At 44.0% G+C, this 21,152-nt stretch overlaps 1 protein-coding gene across 5 annotated transcripts in view; it reads right to left on the bottom strand.

Moving 5' to 3' along the window:
- Window positions 1-18,537, bottom strand: part of ADGRF5 (adhesion G protein-coupled receptor F5) — a 113,014-nt gene extending 94,477 nt beyond the window's left edge. For all 5 annotated transcript variants that reach the window (XM_079933730.1, XM_079933737.1, XM_079933735.1 and 2 more), the window contains exon 1: window positions 18,354-18,537. The gene's annotated coding sequence lies outside the window, so the exon portion shown is untranslated. The remainder of the gene's footprint in view (window positions 1-18,353) is intronic.
- Between the last annotated feature and the right edge of the window lie 2,615 nt (window positions 18,538-21,152).

The raw sequence follows: 21,152 nt of genomic DNA, 5'->3' as shown, positions 1-21,152 counted from the left end.
ATACCAGACTGGTAATAAAACCCTCAGAGGAACTCGGATTTTTATGATTTGTAGTTATTTCTGTTCCAGGGAGCCTTGCTTTGATTCACCACGCACTTGTACTAAAGACTGTTAATTTGGTCACATGAATATTTTCTTCTAAATCTTTGGTGTGAGAAATTTAGTTTGTGACCATGACATTTAAAAAAATGGTAGTTTTGGGGGGTTCTGTTTTTTATAGGCAAAAGGGAAACATTAAACATCCAGGATTCTTTTCCCCCATCTATCCTTTCCCTCCTTTCTTTCTTTTTTTTTTTTTGTGGTATGCGGGCTTCTCACTGTTGCGGCCTCTACCATTGAGGAGGACAGGCTCCAAACGCACAGGCTCAGCAGCCATGGCTCACAGGCCCAGCTGCTCCGCGGCATGTGGGATCTTCCCGGACCGGGGCACGAACCCGTGTTCCCTGCATCGACAGGCGGACTCTCAACCACTGCGCCACCAGGAAAGCCCCCTCCTTTCTTGTTCAAGGTGACTTTGGGTTTCCCAGCCTCTTCCTGCCTTATCTATGAAGGAAGAAATAACAATCCTTGGGACACACGTTGGCCTTAGCCATGGCTACCCTCAAAGACACCCACATTTCTACATTCCACATCTCACATTTCTACATTTACAGCCCATTCCATCAAAACCCAGATTCAAGTTGTTCTAAAAACATAGAAAGACCAGTCCCTCCCATCAGGAAACTTGCACAAGCCTCTTAGATAGACTCATCCACCAGAGGACAGACAGCGGAAGCAAGAAGAACTACAATCCTGCAGCCTGTGGCACAAAAACCACATTCACAGAAAGATAGACAAGATATAAAGGCAGAGGGCTATGTACCAGATGAAGGAACAAGAATAAAACCCCAGAAAAACAAGTAAATGAAGTGGAGATAGGCAACCTTCCAGAAAAAGAATTCAGAATAATGATAGTGAAGATGATCCAGGACCTCAGAAAAAGAATGGAGGCAAAGATCAAGAAGATGCAAGAAATGTTTAACAAGACCTAGAAGAATAAAAGAACAAACAAACAGAGATGAACAATACAATAACTGAAATGAAAAGAACCCTGGAAGGAATCACTAGCAGAATAACTGAGGCAGAAGAACAGATAAGTGACCTGGAAGACAGAATGGTGGAATTCACTGCTGTGGAGCAGAATAAAGAAAAAGAATGAAAACAAATGAAGACAGCCTAAGAGACCTCTGGGACAACATTGAGCTCAACAACGTTCGCTATAGGGGTCCCAGAAGTAGAAGAGAGAGAGAAAGGACCCGAGAAAATATTTGAAGAGGTTATAGTCAAAAACTTCCCTAACATGGGAAAGGAAATAGCCACCCAAGCCCAGGAAGCACAGGGAGTCCCGTACAGGATAAACCCAAGGAGAAACATGCCGAGACACATAGTACTCAAATTGGCAAAAATTAAAGACAAAGAAAAATTATTGAAAGCAGCAAGGGAAAAATGACAAATAACATACAAGGAAACTCCCAAAACGTTAACAGCTGATTTCTCAGCAAAAACTCTACAAGCCAGAAGGGAGTGGCATGTTATACTTAAAATGATGAAAGGGAAGAACCTACAACCAAAATTAGTCTGGCCGGCAAGGATCTCATTCAGATTCGATGGAGAAATCAAAAGTTTTACAGACAAACAAAAGCTAAGAGAATTCAGCACCACCAAACCAGCTTTACAAAAAATGCTAAAGGAACTTCTCAAAGTGGGAAACACAAGAGAAGAAAAGGACCTACAAAAACAAACCCAAAACATATTAAGAAAACGGTAATAGGAACATACATATCGATAAATACCTTAAACGTGAATAGATTAAATTCTCCAACCAAAAGACGCAGGCTTGCTGAATGGATACAAAAACAAGACCCATATACATGCTGTCTACAAGAGACCCACTTCAGACCTAGGGACACATACAGACAGAGTGAGGGGATGGAAAAAGATATTCCATGCAAATGGAAATCAAAAGAAAGCTGGAGTAGCAATACTCATATCAGATAAAATAGACTTTAAAATATAGAATGTTACAAGAGACAAGGAAGGACACTACATAATGATCAAGGGCTCAATCCAAGAAGAAGATATAACAATTATAAATATATATGCACCCAACATAGGAGCACCTCAATACATAAGGCAACTGCTAACAGCTATAAAAGAGGAAATCTACAGTAACACAATAATAGTGGGGGACTTTAACACCTCACTTACACCAATGGACAGATCATCTAAAATGAAAACAAATAAGGAAACAGAAGCTTTAAATGACACAATAGACCAGATAGATTTAATTGATATTTATAGGACATTCCATCCAAAAACAGCAGATTACACTTTTATCTCAAGTGCGCACGGATCATTCTCCAGGATAGATCACATCCTGGTTCACAAATCAAGCCTCAGTAAATTTAAGAAAATTGAAATCATATCAAGCATCTTTTCTGACCACAACGCTATGAGATTAGAAATGAATTACAGGGGAAAAAACGTAAAAAAGACAAACACATGGAGGGTAAAAAATACGTTGCTGAATAACCAAGAGATCATGGAAGAAATCAAAGAGGAAATCAAAAAATACCTAAAGACAAATAACAATAAAAACACGACAATCCAAAACCTATGGGATGCAGCAAAAGCAGTTCTAAGAGGGAAGTTTATAGCAACACAAGCCTACCTCAAGAAACAAGAAAAATCTCAAATAAACAATCTAACCATACACCTAAAGGAACTAGAGAAAAAGGAACAAACAAAACCCAAAGTTAACAGAAGGAAAGAAATCATAAAGATTAGAGCAGAAATAAGTGAAATAGAAACAAAGAAAACAATAGCAAAGATCAATAAAACTAAAAGCTGGTTCTTTGAGAAGATAAACAAAATTGATAAACCATTAGTCAGATTCATCAAGAAAAAGAGGGAGAGAACTCAAATCAATAAAATTAGAAATGAAAAAGGGGAAGTTACAAGGGACACTGCAGAAATACAAAGCATCCTAAGAGACTACTACAAGTAACTCTATGCCAATAAAATGGACAACCTGGAAGAAATGGACAAATTCTTAGAAAGGTATAACCTTCCAAGACGGAACCAGGAAGAAATAGAAAATATAAACAGACCAATCACGAGTAATGAAATTGAAACTGTGATTAAAAATCTTCAAACAAACAAAAGTCCAGGACTAGAGGGCTTCACAAGTGAATTTTATCAAACATTGAGAGAAGAGCTAACACCCATCCTTCTCAAACCCTTCCAAAAACTTGTGGAGGAAAGAACACTCCAAAACTAATTCTACGAGGCCACCATCACCCTGATACCAAAACCAGACAAAGATACTACAAAAAAAGAAAATTACAGACCAATATCACTGATGAATATAGATGCAAAAATCCTCAACAGAATACTAGCAAACAGAATCCAACAACACATTAAAAGGATCATACACCATGATCAAGTGGGATTTATCCCAGGGATGTAAGGATTCTTCAATATATGCAAAACAATCAATGCGATACAGCATAGTAACAAATTAAAGAAGAAACCATATTATCATCTCAATAGATGCAGAAAAAGCTTTTGACAAAATTCAACACCCATTTATGATAAAAACTCTCCAGAAAGTGGGCATAAAGGGAACCTACCTCAACATAATAAAGGTCATATAGGACAAACCCACAGCAAACATCATTCTCAATGGTGAAAAACTGAAAGCATTTCCTCTAACATCAGATACAGGACAAGGATGTCCACTCTCACCACTATTATTCCACATAGTTTTGGAAGTCCTAGCCACAGCAATCAGAGGAGAAAAAGAAATAAAAGGAATACAAATTGGAAAAGAAGAAGTAAATCTGTCACTGTCTGCAGATGACATGATAGTATACATAGAGAATCCTAAAGATGCCACCAGAAAACTACTAGTGCTAACCAATGAATTTGATAAAGTTTCAGGATGCAAAATCAATGCACAGAAATCTCTTGCATTCCTATACACTGATGATGAAAAATCTGAAAGAGGAATTAAGGAAACACTCCCATTTACCATTGCAACAAAAAGAATAAAATACCTAGGAATAAATCTACCTAGGGAGACAAAAGACCTGTATGCAGACAACTATACAACACTGATGAAAGAAATGAAAGATGACACAAATAGATGGAGAGATATACCATGTTCTTCGATTGGAAGAATCAATATTGTGAAAATGACTATACTACTCAAAGCAATCTACAGATTCAATGCAATCCCTATCAAATTACCAATGGCATTTTTTATGGAACTAAAACAAAAAATCTTAAAATTTGTATGGAGACACAAAAGACCCCGAATAGCCAAAGCAGTCTTGAGAGGAAAAAAAGGAGCTGGAGGAATCAGACTCCCTGACTTCAGACTACACTACAAAGCTACAGTAATCAAGACAATGACACAAAAACAGAAACATAGATCAATGGAACAAGATGGAAAGCCCAGAGATAAACCCACACACCTATGGTCAACTAATCTATGACAAAGGAGGCAAGGATATACAATGGAGGAAAGACAGACTCTTCAATAAGTGGTGCTGGGAAAACTGCACAGGTACATGTAAAAGAATGAAATTAGAACAATCCCTAACACCATACACAAAAATAAACTCAAAATGGATTAGAGACCTAAATGTAAGACCGGACACTAAAACTCTTAGAGGAAAACATAGGAAGAACACTCTTTGACATAAATCACAGCAAGATCCTTTTTGATCCACCTCCCAGAGTAATGGAAATAAAAACAAAAATAAACAAATGGGACCTAATGAAACTTAAAAGCTTCTGCACAGCAAAGGAAACCATAAACAAGACAAAAAGACAACCCTCAGAATGGGAGAAAATATTTGCAAATGAATCAACGGACAAAGGATTAATCTCCAAAATATATAAACAGCTCGTGCAGCTCAATATTAAAAAACAAACAACCCAATCCAAAAATGGGCAGAAGACCTAAATAGACATTTCTCCAAAAAAGACATACAGATGGCCAAGAGGCACATGAAAAGCTGCTCAACATCACTAATTATTAGAGAAATGCAAATCAAAAGTACAATGAGGTATCACCTCACACCAGTTAGAATGGGCACCATCAGAAAATCTACAAACAACAAATGCTGGACAGGGTGTGGAGAAAAGGGAACCCTCTTGTATGTTGGTGGGAATGTAAATTGGTATAGCCACTATAGAGAACAGTATGGAGGTTCCTTAAAAAACTAAAAATAGAATTACCATATGATTCAGCAATCCCACTACTGGGCATATACCCAGAGAAAAACATAATTCAAAAAGACACATGCGGGCTTCCCTGGTGGCGCAGGGGTTAAGAGTCTGCCTGCCGATGCAGGGGACACGGGTTCGTGCCCCAGTCCAAGAAGATCTCACATGCCGCAGAGCGGCTGGGCCCGTGAGCCATGGCCACTGAGCCTGCGCGTCCGGAGCCTGTGCCCCGCAACGGGAGAGGCCACAACAGTGAGAGGCCCGTGTACTGAAAAAAAAAAAAAAAAAAAAAAAAACAGATACACCCCAATGTTAAGTGCAGCACTATTTACAATAGCCAGGTCATGGAAGCAACCTAAATGCCCATCGACAGACAAATGGAGGTGGTACATATATACACTGGAATATTACTCAGTCATAAAAAAGAACGAAATTGGGTCATTTGTTGAGACGTAAAAGGATCTAGAGACTGTCATACAGAGTGAAGTAAGTCAGAAAGAGAAAAATAAATATCATATATTAATGCATATATGTGGAACCTAGAAAAATGGTACAGATGAACCGGTTTGCAGGGCAGAAGTTGAGACACAGATATAGAGAACAAATGTAGACACCAAGGGGGAAGGCAATGGGGCAGTGGTGATGGTGGTGTGATGAATTGGGAGATTGGGATTGATATGTACACACTGATGTGCATAAAATTGATGACTAATAAGAACCTGCTGTATAAAAAAATAAATTAAATTAAATTCAAAAATTAAAAAAAAATTAACCATCACAAGAACTTTAAGGATTACTTTTCCTCACTTATTTATAAATAAAATCTAATAACTTAATTAAGATTATTGCTAACTTAAGGAAGTAACTATCCAGGGAATCAATAAAAATTTTTGAGTGTAGTGATTTTATTGTTTGTTTATTTTGTTTACTGTAATGCAAGTGCTGTCCCTGCCTCAAGAACGTACCTAATGGCTGGGTCACTGGTGGCCAGGTGCAGCACATGCACGGTGGCTTGCTGTTCCAAGATATCAAGTTCAGATCACTAAATATTTCATATGTTAAGAGCAGCAGGCATTACTAGTATTCATTTATACAGTACACTTTTGGTCTCTCGCTATAGATAGATAGATGATAGGTAATAGATGCATGTATATATATATATATGTATATACACACACACACACACACACACACACACAGAAAAAACAAAAAACAACATAAAGAAACTTGATCAAAAGCTGCAGCGCTAAAGCCTGCAAAGGGACAAACCCTCCACCTGAGTGTTTGCCCTGGGTAGCAAGTGACTTCCTGCTTTGCAAACAAACGTTTCAAAGGGCTGATGTTTAAAATTCCAAAGAACCCTACATGTCACCATTTTTTGACCATTTACAGAGCAAAATGAACCAGAATCTCAGGAATATTGGGGTTCGATTTTCTTAAGCTACAGAAATATTTAAAAGTTAAAGGAGGGGCTTCCCTGGTGGCGCAGGGGTTGGGAGTTCGCCTGCCGATGCAGGGAACACGGGTTCGTGCCCCGGTCGGGGAAGATCCCACATGCCGCGGAGCGGCTGGGCCCGTGAGCCATGGCAGCTGAGCCTGCGTGTCCGGAGCCTGTGCTCCTCAATGGAAGAGGCCACAACAGTGAGAGGCCCGCAAAAAAAGTTAAAGGAGCATTACAGCAAAGAAGATATGAGATTTCAATCACTCTTCCTCCCAGGAATTTTCAGATTTTAGTGCAGCTTAAGAATCACCCAAATACTATGGCCTAAGTTCCTGGCTTCCTGGCTTTACACTCTGAGATTCTGCTCTGTAAAGTGCCAAAGACCAGCAGCCTTAGCACCACCTGGGAACTTGCTAGAAATGCAAACTCTTTATTTTTCTTAGGCTGCACCGCTCGGCTTGTGAGATTTTAATTGCTTGACCAGGGAGTGAACCCGGGCCCTTGGCAGTGAAATCATGGAGTCCTAACCACTGGACCACCAGGGAATTCCCTAGAAATGCAAATTCTTGAGCCCACTCCAGACCTCCAGAATCTAAAACTCTAGCGGTAGGATCCAGTCAGCCGTGTTTAAACAAATTCTCAGAGGTGATTCTGATGCACACAAAAGCTTACTAATCAGTGAGATATAGCACGATTATTTTTACCATGGTGGTTCTCACTTTGCAAAAGTACTGATGCCTCGTCTCCAGGTCCAGGCCAGTAGAATCAGAAGCTCTGCCTACATTTAGAGAAACACTGGCAGATAGATAGCTGCTGGATTAGTTTGTGGAAAGTCTCTCCTCTCTCTAAAATGACACACAACTATCTTCAGCTAAAACCCTGAATAATTATAGCTTCTGCCTACACACCCATCTTCACTTCTCTCCATCACTTTCTTCTCTTCCTACCCTCCCCTCTCTGTAGCCCCTCAGTGCCCTGCAAGCACTGTGTCCTCCAGCCTCTGCCTAGAACTGCCACCTTGCCCCATATTCATTGGTCTAATACCCATTGTCTTTCAAGGCCCCAGTCAAGGTCATTCCAGGCAAGAATCTGCTCTGACTCCGTCTAGTTGTGTGTACATCTCTGCCCGTCACTTCCCTCCATCAAGGCATTTCCTGAACTACATTAGAAAGGCTTATTTGTGAGCTCCTGCTCTATCCTATGATTCTCCTAGAGCCCGCCTTCACGGCCAAGGCGAGGCCTTGTTTGTCTACTGCTGTGTGCTTAGCATCTAACACAGTGCAGGCCGGTGCTCCATCACTGTTTGTTAGGAATGACTCCCCAGGTGGCACATTATTAGAGGTGCTATAAAATGTTAAGAGCATGGGCTTTAGCACCAGACTACTTGGGTTCACGTCCTAGCTCTACCATTTACTAGCTATGTAAGTTTGGACAAATTACTTCATCTCTGTTCCTCCGTGGTTGGTGTTGGTGAAACTTTTGTTGTTATTTTTTTATTGAAGTATAGTTGATTTATAATGTGTTCATTTCTGCTGTACAGCAAAGTGATTCAGTTATACATTTATATATACATTCTTTTTTTCTATTCTTTTCCATTATGGTTTATTATAGGTTATTGAATATAGTCCTCTGTGCTATACAGTGGGAGCTTGTTGTTTATCTGTTGTTATTTTTAATTGCTCTCTCTTGCTGAGAAACTACTCTGGCCCAGGGCCTGTGCTGAGTGCCTTTCAAAAAAATTGTGTGTGCATGATGTCATTTAATTTTCACAACAATCTGGGAACTGGTTAGCTCTTCCCACTCAAGGGAGGGAGGCTTGGAGAGGTTACTCAACTTGCCAAGTCCCGTTTAAAAAACAGCGTAGATTGGAGGTCACATGGAAGAATTTGAGGCAGAATCCAAACTCCAAACCCAGCTCTTGCCTCTCTACTATCTCGTGCTCTGAGACGAGCTGCCAAGATTTAAATACACAGAGTTAAACACGCGATGGTGCGAAGGATGGTACAAAGCGGTATAGGATTCTCTTCCAAACTTGCGGCCCAGAGAAGGGCTACAAATTCAGCAGGAAGGGTGTCGCGGCAAAGATGAGCCCAGAGGGCAAACTCATTAACCTACCCAGTGGGATGCACCGAGGGTCAGGAGGCCGACTGTAGACACTTTTCTAAACAGAAGCTGGCAGGCATTTCCTAAATATCGTTACTGATGGGTAATACAACGTCCTTCCCACCCCCAGCCTCACTTCCCCTTACAGGCTTGATTTAATAGATCCAGGTAGAGCGTGGCAATTTGCATCATGACCAGTGCCCCAGTCCATTCACCTCTTGGTGATCTCTAGACCACACTTGGACAAACGATGCTTTGTATCTCTCATATAGCCATTTTCTGTTGTTTTGTGCTCATATTTTATAAGCATTATTACAAAAACCTAACATAGAGATTTTAAAGGGATGACCTTTTTCAACATAAATAGCGATTCTCCTATTTTCTCCTCATAGCCCCAGGGAGGATGCAGAATACTGTCACCGCCCAGGGTTGGGTGAGCCTCTCTGCCCTGCCTTCTGAGACCCATCCCTGCCCTACGTGCTCCCGGGAGACAGGACCTTGGGTGGATTCAGCCCTGACTCTGTGATCAGGCTGATTCTCCTGGGGTCCCCCTGGTTCTCCTTCAAACAACTCGGCAAATCAATCTCTGTGGCTTCAACGGACCTGCAGGTGCAGCTGTGGAAAGTTTACATAATGCCAGCTGCACGGTGAAGTGGCAAAACCTTGACAAAATATTAGCTCTGTTCCACCTGGCAACCCCACTTCAGGTGCACGAAAATACGGTGTCATTCATGACACATTCAGACATTTTCCCTGAGGGGAAATTAAAATTTAACATGAAATCAGGTTGTCGTTCCTTTCGGCTTCTAAACAGAGATTGAACACTCAGATAGGAAGTGCTCGGAACTGTGATTTTGATTTTAAGGAAAAGTGAAATATTGTTAGTAGTCTAAATGTGAGTTTAGACTTTGAGTTTTAACTTTAAAGATTATATTTAAATATATTTTTTATATTTTTAATTTAATTATGTATTTAAATAAAAATTTACTAGTACTTTTACCCTCAAACAGTAAAGATGTTATTTAAGCTCAGGGATAAGTTCACCAAAATGTCTGTTTGTTAAATGACACTTTGATGTTCCCAACTCTTTATCAAACATTTATCGAAAACCCAAGGTGCCAGGTGTTGTGCTGGGGGCTAGGAATAAAAAGATCAATAAGATGGCGTCTCTATGTCCTAGGAAAGAAGTGCATGGGAACAATTACTGAGAATACAAATACAAAAAACACTACAACGAAGGAATGTGAGGGCTCCGAGAAGAGAGGTCAGATCTGCACGTGGATGGAGAGACTTGTAAAAAGGAAGTAATCTGGTGGCATTTAAAATAAGCTTTGAATAAGAACCTGCTATATAAAAAAGTAAAATAAAATAATAGGCTTTGGATGATCAATAGATTACTTAACAGACAAGGGAGAAAAGAGGACTCTGGACAGAGAGGTGAATTGCAGCTGGGTGGTGATGTAGATGGAGAAGGGAAGGTGGTCCAGATCACGGCCATCAGGAAGTGGAGGGAACAGCAGAGGGAAAGGAACCTGCAAAGAAAACTGAGTAGTAGTTGGGAAGCCAGGAGGCAGGACAAGAGCAGAGAAGGTGGTGGTCCATGAGGTCACATGCTGTAGACAATGAAGTGAGAGTCCTGACAAGACTAAGGTGCCGAGGTGCAGCTAAGGTGCCCCAGGGGGTCGGGCAGATGAGGAGATAGAGCAGAATGGTTTCCTGGGTGAATGGCTGATGATGACACGAGGATGTCATCAACAGTTCTTTCATGCACTTCCTGATGGGGAGGAAAGGAAGATGGAAGAGTAGCTGCATGGTCGGCAAAGGTGGTTTTGCCATGAGGTCTGAAGCAGATTTAAATGACAGTGGAAAGAGCCAATCAGAGGGGAGTGTAGTGATGGGGAGGGTGGGAGGGGGTGAGAGCCAGCTTTGAATGCAGGGAAGGGCCGTCTCTTCCCTTGAGGCAGGAAAGGAGGAGGAAGAGATGGGTGTGGGAGGAGATACTTTCGTGGAGTTGGTGGTGAGAAGCGATTTCCTCTGAGATGGCGAAGCTGTCTCCCGAGAGTGAGGTGTGTGTGCACGTGCGTACGTGTGTGTGTCCCCCATGCGTGGGTGGGGAAATGTATCTGGGAATCATTAGCGTCTCCAGCAGCACGAGGGCTCAGGTGCCGCTTCTGATATTTCTGGACTTAGATCACACTGTTCCCTGGCTGCTTTGTGCTCTCCCGTACAACGCATGAGTGTGTGTGTCTGGATTTAGGTATAAAAATTCAGATGTGCTTGCACTTTCTTGCCGGCAGAACTTCTACTTTCCCTGGGTTCCTGGTGGAGCTCAGGTACGTAGCATGTGCTCCATAAAGAACTTGGTTCATGAAAGATCTTTCCACTCATCGTGCCCCTACTTTAGCCTGACTCCAAAGGGGAAGAGCAACTATCATTCTAGAGGGATCCCGCCCTGGGGACAGGGAACTGAAATTGCGCCAGCATTTTTAGTACAAAAGTCTATTATGGTAAATAAAGCAGAAATTTTACCTGGTCTGAACAATGACTGGGTGTATGCTGTGATACTGAATGAGAGCTTTAAAAAAAAAAAAAAAGTAAGTTTTATGCTTTATTGCCTATCTCCTCCACCAACACACACACACACACACACACACACACACACACACACACACACAGCCTGTTCTGCATATGCACTTGTGGGTGCCCACACACAACCCAAGTCTGAAATCTTTCTGCACCTTCAAAGGCTGGCAGCAGGATTTGTCTGCAATGTGGCAGGCAGGGAGAAAGGGTTAATAAGGATCTGGAGCAATGCTTCCACTTGTCCTTTGAGGAGTAACAAAGAGAGGAAGCACAGCCTTTGTGGAAGGAAATTCCCAGGCCCCACGTGACCTGCCCTGTGAACCCCTGAGGGGTGTCTGATAATAAACACTTGCAAACAAAACAATCCATAAAGGTGTTTTTTTACTAACATTTGCACATTTTTCACCAAAGGGCTAGAACAGCTTTTCCTGCATCTGCAGACCCCAGAGGGGGCCTGGTCATCCACCTGCTGGCAAAGCCCAACCATCTTGTCCAGGCTCAGGGCTGGCGTTTCTATGTGCAGGTCCCCTGGCCCCTGGGGCCTCTGATTGTGCAGGGGCCCCATCTTCACAGTAGGCTGCTGGGATGCAGATGGTAGACCCCGCACAGGGTGGGTATGGACCACTGTGTGCAGACCTGAGACCCACCTTTCCTCCTCCTTCGTAACCCCCAGATGGCAAGCCTGAGCATTGCAACCTTGACTCCGTGCAGTGACCTTCCCAGGAGTGGGGAGCTTGACAAAGGCATGAAACCTCTCCTAATAAAGTGCGTCCATTAAGTAACAAATTAGGCTTCCTCCTCTGCAAGGAGGAAGAAAAAACAAACCTAACCGAAAGCAAAACAAAAACAAAATAGCAAACCCCCCAAACAACAACAAAACCCCCTGGAGACTTGATGGTAAATATTCCTACAAAAATTTCTTGGAAGGAGCTCAAAGCATATTAAGACCAAAACGCAAAACTTTGAGCAAAAGTCTAGTTTGGGTCAGTTTATTTGTAATTTTGCACCTTATTTCTCCCAAAACTAATAGGATGTGAGGTTTATTGCATCCATTTTGTAGATAAATAAATCAAGGATCAGAAACCAGTCTAGGATAATAGGAAAGATCTAGGTGACTCAGGTGTCTTTTCTCCTCTGTGTGTGTGTGTTGGCGCTGTGTGTACATGCATCTATGCTTTTTAAAAACTATAATATGCTTTAAAACCCCTTTATTAATTGCAATCTAACCCAGGATCTTAGCATGACAACCCCGTTTCTGGGCTAGACCTGAATCCACCTCACGACAAGGGTGAGGGTTGAGTAGATCCCAACTACAAACAGAAAGCTGAAACTTTATTTCCGAAATGCCATTGCTGATCTCTGGGATATTTTTAGATGAGATAATCATACACGTCTACTCATTTGCATGTGCCCAGAGCTGCCGGACGACCTGCATGGTGACCCCAGCACTGAGGACCATGTAGACCGAAGGAACGATAAGTTCCAGATTTCATGGGGGCAGGGTTACCCGGAGCTTTGCACTCAAGCCCCCCGCTGCCCTTTGTACTGTGACAATGCCCGGAAGCACAGGCTTGTTAGAGGAAATTCCCAGGGCCTTAGTTTGGACATTAGACCGCTGCTTTGCCATGCTGGGCCGGCATCTAAAAATAAACACGCGGGTCTGCACGGGTTTCTGTGATTTTTGTCCTGCACAGCTGATTATATTTCAAGGGATTTTTAAAAATTTCGTTTTCAATAAAGTGAGCCTGGGTAAACCTGGAGAATAAAATAGATTGTAGTTTTGTTTCAATTTGACAAAATGCAGCGTTTGCGGACATCCACTTCTACTGAAAGAACCACAGCTTCTTTTCCCTGAGATTTCAAAACAAAGATGGAAGAAATGAAAAGCACGTGGAGATGCTGCCCAAGCAACTGCAGAAAAGATGTGAGGGTCCGAAACTGCAAGACCAGAAAGTTCTTACGAGTCCTGGAAGGATGACGTATTAGCAAAGCCTCCGAGGGGACCTGGAGCAGTGAGTGATGTGTGCAGGCCCCTCTCCCCATAAGCTAAATTATCCCTTTTGTAAAAGCCTCCAGGTCCTTATCTGGCAGAGAGGCTGTTATCATTTAGCAGAAAAGGAAAGGTGGGTGGAAAACAATGGCTGATGAACTAGACTCAGAGCAGGCAGCCAGCGGCAGCCAGCTCTCCTCTCCCCCCAAAAGTCAAATTCCACATTCACAGTCCCCGTAATTTAGAGGATGGTAGAACCATTTATTTTGCACTTTTTTTTTTTTTTGGCGGGACGCGGGCCTCTCACTGTTGTGGCCTCTCCCGTTGCGGAGCACAGGCTCCAGACGCGCAGGCTCAGCGGCCATGGCTCACGGGCCCAGCCGCTCCGCAGCATGTGGGATCTTCCCGGACCAGGGCACAAACCCGTGTCCCCTGCATCGGCAGGCGGACTCTCAACCACTGCGCCACCAGGGAAGCCCTATTTTGCACTTTTGAAAGTTAGATTTCGAGATGGCAAAGAATACATAGACATATTGTCGTGTTTTCATTTTATACATAGAGCAAAAATCAGGGACAAAGCTTGGAGTCTTGCCGTTAACTTGCTTGATCCAGTTTGGGTGAAAATGTACCAAAATGTGGCAGTTTTCCATCAAATAGGAATGTGATTGCAGCACAAGAAGTAACCCACGATCTAGTTAAAGAGTAACCCAAGAAGAGCGGTTTGGAGTGAACTTTTCCCATCTCATTGTTCTCGTTTCTTTTTTGCTTTTTCCTGGAAATCCAACCTTTTGACTGTTGCTGCAAAGACCCTATTTAAAAAGCATCTCAGCTGATGTGTAGGGCTAGCTAGTCAAAAGGCAGCCCCGATCACTCTGTAGTCTGATGGGGTTTTTTTGCAGACTTTTATTTTGTGGCTTGGGCTGGAACCCTGACATCACGAGACTCTTGGTAGCTTTGAGTGGGAAGGACCTCGAGGTCATCACCCAGGCTCCACCCAGTACAGGCTTCCCTTTGGGAACACCCTGGCCATGGTCTTCCAAGGTGCTGGAACACTGCCCAGGACAGGGTGTTCACCCTGCCACAAGGCAGCTCACCCAGTTTTAGACAATTCAAATGGTGGGTAAATCCTTCTGTACAATGAGCTAGGACCTGTTACCCTATAATTGCCACTGATCCATCCTCTGTTGACCCCTTTTCCCACCTTGAGCAATCTTTAAATATTTGAAGGCAACCTTCATGGGCTGCAAGACTTACTTCTTACTTCAAATGTCCTCTGGTTCTTTCAACTATTCTGCACATGCCAATTTTCTCATTTTCACCATCTTGGTCAACATCCTTTTTTCAGATCTGATGTATTTTTTAGGCAACATACTAGGTACTTAAGCTAATTAATCTTCTCTACAACCTTGCTTGGTAAATATTATCTGCATTTTCAGAAACAAATCTAAGACTTGATGAGGTACAACCACTTATTGAAGGAGATGGCAGATAGAGGACTCAGAAGTGGGTCTACCTCTTTCTAGCCCACTCCATGCCTCTGATGAAAAAACAAATGTTGGTCAGGTACAGGCAAGGTTGATCTCAGATACATCCCGAGATCTGCAGTAGGTCCTTAGAAACCTCCCATGCAGGTGAGCCTCTTTTTTTTTGTTGCTACAAGGTGTGCTTACTGATAGAGATTGATGTTAACTTGAGGAGTTAGGAAATGACCATCAGAAAACACCGCCTGCTGGGAGGCAACTATACACAAGGTGGGTGTGCAGGAAATTTGGAGGCAAAGAGATACACGAGGAACAGGAAGCAAGAAGGAACTCAGAAGATTTGGAAGGCATTTCGTTTGGAAGCTGCACACATGATGAAGCAGGAAGAGAAGGCTCAGACAGGCAAAGGGTGAACCCTTGCGAGTACCTAAAGAGTTTGCTGCAGCCTCGGCCTGGTGGTTGTATCTGGAGAACAAATAGAAAGTATTTGTTTCCTCCCAGCTGTGCATGCACCGCACGGGGGTGCAAAGCTCGGGGACAAAGGATACTACGCCCGGCCCCCAACCTCTGATTCTAGGTGAAATGAACACAAATTAGAAAGAACCCAAGTGGAATCAGAAAGGGAGTCCTTACAACCATGCCGCAGTGGAGGTCAGGGATCCCTTCTTCGCTCTATGTCTACAAGTTTCCAGATTTTTCCTGCACGACTTGGTGGAGCCACTTCCTTCCCTTCTCCTGACTGCTTTCCAAAAGCAGAGACTGCCTGAGGGTGACACTGCCTTTCTCCTCAGCTGCCCTACTTCAAACCAGCTCTCCACCCAACCATGAATACCAAGTGGATTCCTCTAAGCTGCAGGGCGCTGCTCCCTGGAAGCCACTGCCACATCGTGTTTGATGGAAGGTGCCAAAGGACAGCATTAATGTCACAGCCGAGCTCGTGGGCATAGTCATGAAATGTCTCCCTTAAGATCTCCTCTTTGCCAGTCTGACCCAGAGAACGGCAGAGCCCTGCCCTTCAGATCATCACGTAACGTGACAGAAGTGAGTGCAGAGGCTCCCTGGATATTATCTTCTCTGTACACTCATGAAGGCAGGGGCCTCTTTTCCTTCTAATTCTCCATCTTGGTCACCACTTGAGAAAATCCAGGTCCAGCAAATGCAATGGACGCACCCAGGGTCACCTGGCTAGGGAACTGCAGGTGCTGGGCTAAATCAAGGTGCAGAAACACAGCCCCGCTTCCTTTGTACGAAATCACTCTGCCTTCAAGCTCCTGCTGTCTTTACTAGGATGCGCCAGCTTTGGTTAAAGATGAGGCTTTCAGTTTTCCTTCAGACTTTCTAAGGAAAAGCAAGACAGAGGATGATCAAAGGCGCATCTTGTCTATGGGGAGCTGCATGGAGGCAGGGCTCGCATTTGTGTCGTTGGTCATCGTATTTGTAGCAGGTAGCACAGCAACTGGTATGGGGAAGGTACTCAGTACCTATTTGCTGAAAGATGAGTAAGTCTCTGACTTGGAGTGGCGGCGAATGAGGGGCACTGATAGAGAAACACCTTCTGGGAGAGACTATTCACAGCGACGTAAAGAAATAGGTTCGAAAAGGTATGGCATAGGGTAGGTACTCAAAATATTTGGTGAAAACAATGAATCCAGCCAAGTCTCATAAAGGAGAGTGTGGAAAAATATTATAGAGAGTGGCAATCTCCTTGGAAGACTTCAAACTACAGACCTCAATCTGGGGATGATTTGGGCCTCTTCAAACAATGTATCCATTCATTTGTCCATCCATTCATTCATTCATGAATTCAAAAACACTGAGCACAGGCTATGTACCTGGCATTGGTTCAAGTGCGAAGGATTCAGAAGTCAATCTCTAGTAACTCCTCAAGGATGAAAATAGTAAAGCCAGCAATGAGCATTTAAGGTACTAAGGGCTATGGCAGAAGCACTTCGCTAAGCTGCCATAAAATACCAGACTTGATGGGCATTTAGTTTAAGGTGGACTGGATGGGGGGAGGGGGCAGGAACAATCAGGCTGCAGCGGGTAGTTGGGTGGAGAAGATGAATGAAGTTATGGGGACAGAGAGAACAGCACACACAGACATAGGTAGGCGTTAGAGCTCTCTCATATTGGGGAAATGGAAGGTATTGGGTACAGCTGGAAAGTCAGAGGGTGAGAGGTAAGGCTGGCTGTATGATAAGGACCATACCTTGAAGGTCTTGTCTACCTTCCTTAAGTTGGGGCTTCACAAACTTTAATGCATGTGAATCATCCAGGGACCTGGTTAAAATGCAGATTTAGTAAATCTGGGGAGCAGATAGAGAACCTGCATCTCTAACAAGCTGCCCAATGATGCCTGATGCAGCTGGTCCCTGGACTACCCTTTAGGAAGCAAGGCTGTAAGCAATGGGATGCAATGGAAATATTTCACTGAAGAGAGTGACATTAAGAGAATTGCATTTTCCCAAGAACCCTGTAGCAGGGTATGGAGGACGGAATGGAGGGAGACTCTGCTGGGGTAAAATACAGAAGTGGCAAGAAATTTTGAGCATCTGAACTAAATAAAGTTAGGAAAGAACAGTCAATGTTCAAATAAACAGGTGCAGACTGGTATTCTATGAAGTCGCTGTAAAATATTTCTCCCAGAGGAAAGGTTGCTTGTGAGGACGAAGATGAAACAATGAAAGCATAAGAGGCAAAAAAAAAAAAGTCAAAGAGGCACATAGTGTTATTTGAATAAGTCTAGACCCCGCTCTGGGTCTCAGTGGACACGTCATCTCCAGCCCCAGTAATGACTGAAAAAGCAACCAGCTAAGGGGCGCAGCATCCCTGCAGACAATTATCACAACAGAGCAAATAAAATCAGCCTTCTCAGCCATCACTTGAGAGACACTTGCATCTAGTTTCAGGAAGCTTCAGGAAGAACAACTGTTTCATAGCAAATTCTGGAAAATAACATGGCAGTCCACCTGATCTTGAACACAGTGCTTGTTCATTTCTTATAACTCATAGGTACCCGAAATTAGAAACACCTATTTATATTGCTGTCAGAAAATACCCTATCCACTCTAAGCCATCTTTAACTGAAAGGAAAAACTCAGAAAGGAGTAAAAAAAAAAAAAAAAATCAAGGGAAGGATCTACATTGTTGAAAAGGAAAGGCAGGTGGTAAACATTTTTCTCATATACTGAAGTCCCCAAAATGCAGCTTCTAATGGGATTTCCCTCCAAAGAAAAGAAGAATCAGCTTTGCATTCTAGGTACTATTCTGGGTGGCATTCTGTATCCAAAGATGTCCAGAAGCAAAACCCCCAAGGGTCATCTCCCCTCTCACTCTTTTTCCCCACATCCTGTAAATGAGTAAACCTCAACCAGACACAGAGGTTGAAAACATGCAGCCAACTGGAAAAGCCATATGGACACACACTTCAGAACAGCTTGGTTCACAGTACAAGGCAAAAGAAAAGAGTGCAGGAACCTACCTTTCTCGTCTGTGCTTTGCAGCCTCCTGAAGTTTAACCCTGTACTGGAGAGCTTCCCAAGAACCTCTTTGGGGAGGTGAAACTGAAGGGCCTCCCCTTCAATCACAGCCGCGGAGAGGGTGGGGTTGCCCAAGACCAGACTTCAGCTCGTTGGCTCACGGGGACCTCAGGGAGCAGAGGTGAACTGCCTTCTAGTCTCTGCTGCAGGAAGAAACTGGGTGACTCGGTGTGGCTGGAGGTGGGGGTTGGAGGCTGGGGGAAGGGAAGTAATCTGGGAACCCTATTAAATAAGAGATCCTCTCCACATGATTTCCTGTAGTAGGTGCCTGTTGCCTCTCTCCAGGCTCCCCAGAGGAAATAAGACATTTAAATGTGTCCTTTGGCCACTGGCAAGAAGAGAATAAACATGCTAAGAATCGTGGAAATGAGAATTAGCAGGGCAGCAGGCAGGGGGCTGATGGGCCAGCTAGCTTTACCTTGTACTAAGTGCTTTCTTCCTGAAGTTTCTCCAAGTGTTCAACTCTGCAAAAGTCAAGCATGTCCTCATCCTCTTCCACCGAACTGAAGAATTTTCTGGCCACACTCCAGATGCAGTGCTGCAGAGCTGTTGGTCAGAGGCAGGCCAGAACCGGCCTGAGAAGGGTCTGCTTGCCAGCGGAGGCAAAGACTCTCTCAGCTCTGTCTCTGGAAACGCTGATGACAGTCTGTGTCTAATTCTGGAACACTTCCTCAAGTCCTCAGGCCATTTTACCCTAGGTTGTAAAGAATTCTCTGCAGCCAAACGTCTGTAGATTGGTACAAGCAGGACTCCCCTCTACATAATTGATGGGGCTCGGTGCAGAATGAAAATGTGAGGTCACTCCTCCAGAAATTAAGGATTTCTAGATGACAGCAGATCCTTAAACCCAGTGCGGGCCCTTCTGAGCACAGGGCTGTTTGCAGCTTATGTAGGTGGTACATCTGTGAAGCCCATCCTGCCAACGTGTCACCGAACGCAAGTTGTGTGCCCGATGCACAGTGAGGCCAAACAAACCGAAACATCGGAGTTTGGAGAAGAGAAAGGTTTTTTTGCAGGGCCATGCGAGAAGAACGAGGGGCTTATGTTCCCAAAACCCCACATTGCCGAAGGGTTTCAGCAAAGCATTTTTAAAGGCCAGATGAGGCCCTGGGGGGGGGGGGGGGGGTCCCAGGGTATGCGATCAGCTTGTGCACTATTCTCTGATGGGCTGGTGGCACGGAGTGAACATTATCAATCCTTAGGTGCCAGAAGGTCCTGGGGGCTCCATGCTCATGACCATCAAGTAGTTAATTTCTTCCATCTGGTGGTTATTTTTAGCATCTGAAAAACTCAGGAAATATGCATGAAATATGATTATCTGGGTACTTCAGAGAGGAGCTAAAGCAGAGGACATGGGGGAGGGGTCCGCCCTGGGATGGCCCCATAGGGCTCTGCTCGGTTCCAGTAGGAAGAAGGCTGGAACTGTGGCCGTGTTGGTTTTAACAAGCTGTGTTATCAAGAGGCCTGGACTATTGCCACCTTGTTCTGAGGGGTGACAGTCAGCCTTTGAAGAGCAATGTACTCAGAAGCTGGTACAAAGGGGGGGAAAAGCTGGGTTGTGGTTGTAAGTGGGCACAGGCCACAAACACATCCCTGGGTTAAAATCCCACCAGTGGTCTCCTCAGTGCTTTTGGGTCCAACCCTCACACCCATCCATTCTCTTCCCCGAAGTCAGAGCAACCTCTCAATTGCTGTCTTCATGAAATCATCACATGCTTAAACTCTTCCAGTAGCCTAAGGGTAAAGGCCAAATGCTTGCGCATGGCTCACAGCCCCTTCAGGACCAGAACTGGCTGTCCTCTTGCACCTGACCTCAAAGCCCACCTCCCCCTCTCTCTCTTCACCCCCCTTTTCCTTCTCTCCATCTCCACCTCTATCCTCTCCTGGAAATTGCTCTCTGAAGGATGCCCTCTACAAACCCCTAATCCTTTGAATCTCACGTCTTCTAGAAAGTCCTTTTCTGATTCCTGGGCCCCTTCTGTGTTCTTCCGTAGCCAACCATGCTTATCTCTCCCGGAACACGCATAACTGGAAGTGGTGAAGGTCTGTTACTTGTCCATGCCTCCTGCTGGGCTATAAATTCCATAAAGTCATGGACGGCGTCTAGTTCAGCATTACACCCCTAGACCTAGGACCCACGAGGGCGTTATTTGTGTAAGGTGAGCATTAGCAGGAAAGGCACTGTTAATTACAGCTCTCCACTTTTTGAAAAAGGGAAAACATATGACTCAGAGGAAAACATAAGATTGTTGTTATGGTTTTACAGTTTAAACTCTGGCAGAAAAAGTGGAGCGATTTCACAGGCAATACGGCAGGGCTAGTATTAAAACACCACAGTTTGTCATGTGCTGTCCGTCCCTGTTCTTACAGGGACTGTATTATGAGTAGAAAATGACTTCTATTCAGAAACTGAAGCTCTGGACATGCCAAGAGGATGGAGGACTGAAGTTAAAAGAAAGGGTGAAGGAAAATGGGAAGTGGTTGGAGGTGAGAAGGGGGTGGGGGGATGCCAAATGGGAGAGAGGAAAGGAAAGAGGAGGGGGGAATGTAGGAGGAGGGAAGGGAAGACAGGTGAAGATGGAGAGGTGGGAAGAAACACAGGGTCCAGCAAAGGCTGGGAAACTGTGGGGTAGAGGGATGGAGGGGGGGTGACTCTCCAGGTCACCGTTTTATCTAGAAACTCCTTGTTCCCTCCATGACTCCCCAGTGCCTTTCCTGTTGTCCCTGATAAATCAAGCTGG

This window comes from Stenella coeruleoalba (assembly GCF_951394435.1).
Source record: "Stenella coeruleoalba genome assembly, chromosome: 10".
NCBI lineage: Eukaryota > Metazoa > Chordata > Mammalia > Artiodactyla > Delphinidae > Stenella > Stenella coeruleoalba.
The sequence above is the reverse complement of the archived record's forward strand: the minus strand, read 5'-3'. Positions and strand labels throughout refer to the sequence as shown.